This window comes from Lathyrus oleraceus, chromosome 5 (genome assembly GCF_024323335.1).
Source record: "Lathyrus oleraceus cultivar Zhongwan6 chromosome 5, CAAS_Psat_ZW6_1.0, whole genome shotgun sequence".
In the NCBI taxonomy this organism is placed as follows: domain Eukaryota; kingdom Viridiplantae; phylum Streptophyta; class Magnoliopsida; order Fabales; family Fabaceae; genus Lathyrus; species Lathyrus oleraceus.
In genome coordinates, this window is record NC_066583.1 from 448,213,341 (window position 1) to 448,220,416 (window position 7,076).

General features: G+C 36.1%; 1 long non-coding RNA gene across 4 annotated transcripts; it reads left to right on the forward strand.

Annotated features, from left to right (window-relative positions):
- Window positions 1–231: 231 nt before the first annotated feature.
- LOC127085354 (uncharacterized) lies at window positions 232–2,578 on the forward strand. 4 transcript variants are annotated; one of them, XR_007789105.1, is made up of 4 exons: window positions 232–638; window positions 720–906; window positions 1,085–1,216; window positions 2,316–2,578. It is a non-coding gene; the product is annotated as an uncharacterized LOC127085354 (long non-coding RNA). The 4 variants fall into 4 exon arrangements; XR_007789104.1 differs by having other exon boundaries at window positions 233–638; window positions 720–901; XR_007789106.1 differs by having other exon boundaries at window positions 233–638; window positions 757–906.
- Window positions 2,579–7,076: the final 4,498 nt, after the last annotated feature.

Sequence of the window (7,076 nt, forward strand, 5' to 3'; positions counted from 1 at the left end):
TAAATTCCCTAATCAATTCTAGAATTCTAAAAGGATACTTTAATAATCCAACAGAATTCTAATTAAAATAATCTATCACAATTTATCTTAATCCTAAATCCCTAATTTTCATTATCAAAAGAAAAAGAAAACATAATTGGGCTTGCAGGCGTTTGAAAGGGGGTTATGGACAAAATATGATCCATTTGGGACCTAAGCCCAATCACCCTACTTGAAGGTGCACAAGGAAACCGAGTCAATCCCTTTCTGCAGCTAAGACGCGATGAAACGGAACTGCGAAGAGGATAAACGAAAAGGAAACGCGCTTATGTGCCAATACAAAAGCACTTATACAAATAATCTCAAAGCAGCAATCACAATGGTATCACATTTTGAAACACCAACATCATCGCGTTGGCATTGGAGCAACGCCGCGTATGTCATCAATCAGCTTCACGTTCTTTATCATCTTCACATTTGATACAGGTCGAAGCGAGAAAAGAGGAAAAGCGAAAATGCAAAAGTGCTTATCAATACATACCGGAAGACAATCGAGATACTTGATTTCATGTTTGCCAATCGATGCGGATGATAATCACTTATTGAATCAATCCGCGCCAGGAACGCCGTAACTCCGCGAATCGATCCCAACTTCAAAGGTACGAACTTCTCTATTTGTTCTAGTTCTTCGAGGCTTCTATCTTTCTGAGACTTTGTTCTTCTCTTTTCTGCGCTCTAAGTTGCCGCTGCCGTTGCGTCGCGGTTGAAATGTTATAGGTTACCGATCACGGATTGGTGACGTCACGAAGGTTGAGCTCCAACTCGCCGAAGATGAATTCACGTTGCAGAAAGTGAAGCTCCAGGTCAAATGGCCGAATGTGTATTCAGGTTGCAGAAGAAGAAGAATTCAAGTTGCAGAGTGGTGAGGTCTATACATAAGCTCTCTCCTTTCCCCCTCTTCTTCCTGCTTCTGTAGCTTCCGCATTTTCGTCGTGTATTCTGTTCTGTTTGCGTAATTGATGCGATGTTGTTGTGGATGCGAGGTTTGTGTGAGGTTAACAAAGAGAGATTGATTTTATGTAATTTATTTTTCTTCTGTTTGCAGGTTCGTGTTTGAAGATGATGATTGAATAATATTGAAGAAGGTTTGAGGGAGAGTGGAGAAGATGAAGGTTGAAGATTGAAAAAGATTGAAGATTGGAGAAGATTAAAGAAAAAATCGAAGAAATGATTGAAGGTGAGTATTTATAGAGTTCCATTTCTGTTATCAAATTTGTCTCAAATTCATCTTAAATTCATCTTGCAATTAGAGTTAGTTACAAGTTAATAAATTCTATTAGGAGCTTGAAATGAAATTATGATGAAATTCTATTGTTTTGGAAATGTTGTGAAACTCTGCTGCTAGTTAGAATTTTGGAATTTAACTCTGAAAATTAATTAATTAGTTATGAATGGACTTCTGTTAGTAACAGTTTTATTGTTAATTATTAGGGTGAAAAAAATTTGGTTAAAGTTAGTTGTGAATTCGTTTTTTGCAGGGCTTACATTGTTCCTATCTATATTTAAATGCCATGATAGATAAGTTACAATCATATTAGTTCATGTTCTGTTACATTATTCAGTTAGCATTGTTAGTGAAATTGAATTGGTTTATTGCAATGTGATATGTTATGTTAGCTTCCCCCAATGCTATTAGGAATGACCACTTGAAAGGTAGTGTTAATTTTCAAATTCAGATTTGGCTAGAAGTGAAACTCGATTGAAATAACGGTGAGATGCAAATGCAATTAACTGGTGGCATATGCTTTGTTAACTATTCCGCGTTAATGAAATCGAAAAAAGTAATCGAAATGAAATATGTTTTTGGGTTAAGGTGATATGTGAATTCTGTTTGAAATCGAAATGTAACGAAAATGCCTTTGTAAATTCTGTTAGAGGCTTGTTATCTTGGTTGGTAGGTGGTTAGTAGTTTCAGAACTTGGTGATTTGTTTTGATTTGGTTTTGTTAATGTTAGTTTAAATAAGATTAATTAGTGTTGTCCGTTAGAAACAATGCTAGGTTAATCAGCTTTGGAGCTGCTTGAGAGTGAGGTTGATTAGTTTTTGAGTTAGTGTCATGTAAGGGGATGTTTATAGTTTCAAATGTTCATGAATAGTATCAATTTAGACTATATTTGGATTGGAAAATCACAAGATATTAATGCCATATAGTAAATGAAATTGGAACCGGTGGTGTTATGCTTCGGATTTATTTGCTGCAAGTTAATTGGTGAGTTACATTGATGTCATGGAATGCCAGTGTGATGATTTTATTATTCTCCATTGCATTGCTACAGGTTTGGTGTTGATCTCGCTGTAAAAGGGGCCTGCGACAAGGTGATGCTTGATGGAGTGAAGCCAGGACTGGTGTGCCACTGTCGTCACTGCAGTGTACCGATTTTAGCCTGAGAGCGGAATTCATCGTGTTGTTATCACCGAGTTTGTTATGAATTATGCAGGTGGCTGCGTTTTGAGTGTACATGGCCCCTGCATTTTTTTGTCATTTAGCTTGTAGCAAAGTGTATAATGGATTTGGGAAATGAATTTTGGTATTGTTAGATGATGGGTATTAGATTTAAATGGATATAGCTTTGGACCTTTGGGTTAAAATCAATTCTGAAATTCAATTGGACTTAAATTTAAAAATCCAAGGTTTAATTAAAATCAATTAAGATCAATTCCAATATTAAATGAAAATGAAAATTAATTAAAACCAATTCTAAAAGTCAATTGAAATTAAAATCAATTGAAATCAATTCCAAAAACCCCAAAATTCACTTGAGATTAGAATTAATCCAATGAAAATTAAAATCAATCAAATCAAACTCAAAATTCCAAAACCCAATTGAAATTTAAAATTGAAATTAATTTGAAATTAAAAGTCCAATTGAAATTAAGTTGATGTTAGAACCAATTTGATATTAAAATCAATTTAAAGAATCTAAAATTCATTTGAAATTAAAATCGATTAATTTAAAGTTTGAATCATTTTTTAATTAAAATAAATTTAAAAATCAATTAAAAATTAAATTGAAATTCCACCATTAATTTGAAACTAGACTTAATTTAAAATTAAATAAATTTGAAATTAAAAATCAATTAAAATCGAATAGAAAATAAAAAGGTCAATTAAAATTAAATTAAAAATCCAATTAAAATCAATTAATAAATCAATTTTGAAATTAAAATCAAAGCACCATGATGGATATAACAAAGATGTGAGTCGAAAGGGCATAGATAATGATCAATGTTACCAAAGTTGAGACAATATGGACTTAGGAATGGATGGTTGACTTTGGTCAACTCGTTGACCAAAAAGTCACAAGTTGACCAAAGTCAACTGAGAGGCGTGAATTAGGGATTTCTTGTGTAACATGGGCTAATAACAAATGCACTAAAGACCTGAATCAAAGACCAAGGACTAATGAACGGGCCAAGATTAAACCTTGAACCAAATGACAAATCAAGGACCCAAAAGGCCAATGCACTAATGCGAACATGAATATAAGATTCATGAATCTTGAAATCACCAAATGGATGGTTGTCTGGACCAACCCTGAGCCAGATGGAATCCTAAGCAAGTGGACAGATAAGTCAAGAGCCTCTTCCCCAATGAATTGGGGCTTTCAGACCAAAGCCTAGTTTGAATTAACCATAAGCTTTGAATCTATGGGATTGTATTAACCTGAATGCACGATGCTTATGACTGCAGATGAATCCTAAGTCATGGGTCGAGTTAAAAGATGAAAAGGGGAGGGCAAATTTTGGGGTACGACTGTTGCCCCTATTTAATCTGCTTAGACTTGGATGGTCGAATTGCGAGAGCTTTTCGAGTTTCAAGGTATGAGTGGATGAAAAATTTGCCAGTTGAGGACGGTTGTATGGGATATAAGGATGTGGAATGGCAGGTAAACTTTTACGGGTTCATTTGCTGGGTTTTTTTTTATGTATCGTGGGGCTATTAATGACAAATGAAGGTCATGATATGCATGCTGAATTGTATGTTTTTATCATTTTATGAAACATGAAGCCATGTATACTAACCTTCTATATGAGAATAGAGCCCATAAGCTTAAACATGAAAGTCGTGGAATGCCCTTGCAAACAAGGGATTTTGAAAAAGAAAGGTCATCAACCTTACAGGTTGGGAAAAAGTTTGTCAATCATGTAGTTTGAAAAAGTTCATCAACCACGAAGGTTGGAAACAAAGGTCATCAACCCTAAAGGTCGGAAACAGATTCAACAACCACGAAGTTGGAAACAAAGATCATCAACCCTAAAGATTGGAAAAAGATTCAGCAACCACGAAGGTTGGAAACAAAGATCATCAACCTTAAAGGTTTATCAACCCTAAAGGTCAGAAAAAGATTCAGAAACCATGAGAGTGGAAAACAAAGGATCGTCAACCCTAAAGGTCAGAAAAATATTCAACAACCATAATGGTTGGATAAAAGGACATCAAGCCCAAAGGTTGGAGAAAGGTATCAAGCTAACTGGACTTTAAAAGACGCCAAGCGAGTTAGATTTTGTGAGAAGTGTCAAACCAGTTGGTTTTAAAAGGTGTCAGACAAGTTTGTGATTTGAAGATGCCAATAAAATACTGGGCTTTCGTTTTCCAGATTTGCATACACGACTTTAAGTTATGCTATATGAATGATATAAATGAGTGAAGCGACGTGATTTATACACGGTGATGATTTATGTAATGGTTAAGCCAGATGCTCATATAGAGGGAGATGGGAATTTTGGGCTAGGATATGGGATCATCCAGACGTGATTCTCCGACACCTACTTCAAGATAAACAGTTGTTGTCATACCTCTGGATTATGCCTAGAACATGGAAAGAGCTTGTATCTGTGCAGCCTGCCTCTGCCCCAATTTACTGGATATCTGCACCAACTGCCCTAGTTACAAATTAGAGTGGTCTCTTCATCCGAGTATCTCAAACTAGCTTTCCCCGGCGTCTTGAAATTGTATTCCCTCGATTAACCATCTTGGGAGTGATTGACTTCCATGCTCTTGAGGTGGCCTTCCCCAATATGAGCTTCGAAGTAAACTTTTCCCCTATCCGACTGATTCATAGAGATTTATAGAATCTCGACGTGGTTGTCCCAGATTGACTGACTCTTGAAGAGATCCGAGCTATGGGATATCAGGAATTTGATAGACTTCCCCATCGTAAGCTTCCTTGATGTCAAATGACTGCTCGTAAGTAAACATGCTCATTTTGAAAATGATAATTGTAATGTCATGCTCATGCAAGTTTTGAAAACTCAAGTGTGTTCACTAAGATTATGATATCTAGTGAACGAATCACTGATTAGGATGCCATATCAGTATCAATATGAATGACAAGAAAATCTTTAGGAGTGAACTTAACGCGATCTTACTATAGTATCATTTCGAAATAAACCATGCTTCAATTAGGTCTTTTAAGGGTTGTAACGTGGCCTGGTTCACGGTTTCAGAAAGAAAGGATATAAGACTCAAAACCTATTCTAACCCACCCATTCTTTGTGATGTTCTCTAGTCCTACGTTCAGTTAGCTTAAGACAAACGTTCGTCTTTCAGGAAAGAATTTTGAATAATATCAATGATAGTTAAGGAACCCATGAGAATTTGGAGTGACAATCACTTTCCTTTTTCTTTTGTTTACAGTTACAGAGATTTTCTTTTGCTGAGGATTTTAGTATTAATCCTCTGACTCTTTGTTTTGTTTCCCCTTATTTTTTCCTGGGTTGATCCTTTGGGTCTGCAGCCCAATGAGATACCCTAACTTTTGCCTAAGTCAATATTGTTTTCAAGTTTCCAACTTAGCGGGCTTTTCATTTTCTTTTGATTTTTTTCATTTCATTTCATATTTTCTTTTTGTACTAGAGCAAATCATATGACACTTCTTTCTCGATTTGTTGCACAGGTCGTGACTATTTTACTCCTTTTGTGGGTAAGGGATAACCATTCTGAAGTTGTGATTCCATCCTTTTGAAAGGGATATGATATGATTAATCACTTGAAGGGATACTCTCATTTTGAAATTGGAACGCAAGTCTAGACTAACTGAAGACTACCCTGCCCCTGGTTAAACATGAGGGTTGTATGTGTAAAGAAAGAAACTCCTACTTCAAGGCCCAAATGGGTTGATTAGGGATTAGCTTCCTTATATCTCTTGGGTTTAAGGATTTCAACAATGCCTTACATCATCGGCACAATCTTATTTGAAAGCATACATGCAACGATCTTGCGCACTTTATTTGCATCATTCTCTTTTGATTTTATTTGACAAACAATTTGATACTGATAAATAAAATATGAGTGAACACGAATGGATTTAAGAAAAACATGCACGTTTATTTCATTATTATTATCATCTGAAAACCAGACAAGTTTTACAAATGAACTATATATAACAAACAAGAAAAAATTACAAATGATATATGATTGAATCAATATGATATTTCTAGCCTCGATACTCCTCTAAAGAAGTAACTGAATCTGAGCAATCTTCACCACTAACTTCATTCACAACTTGTCCACAATGGTCTGGCAACAGGTTGGTCATGACATTGGGTCTTGCCTCAGAGAATGACAAAACCTTCTGATCAATAAGCTTTTGTACTCTTGATTGGAGAGGCCAACAATCCTCGGTAGAATGTCTTATATGCTCGATATGGTAGGCGCCCGAAGCATTAGGGTTATGCTTTATATGATACGGGAATGTAGCATGCGGAATCTCCTTTGGAACAATTGCCCCTTGCTGAATAAGGTACGAGAGTAATTGAGCATATGATACCGGGATTGGGTTACGATGAGGACACTTTCTATCAAACCGTCTGCACTGACCTTGACTCTGGTTTCTGTTATCTTGTTGATTTTGAGAAATTGGAGCCTGTGGAGGCTACTGATATTGCGGTTGATATGCGGGTGTAAGACCCCAATTTTGACCCTAAGATCCCTCATGCCATCTCATCATATGCATTGGCTTTAGGATCACACCTTGGCATCCTCCTTACCCCTCATTCATTGGGTTTGCATTGGGAGAGATCACCAATCACATTTG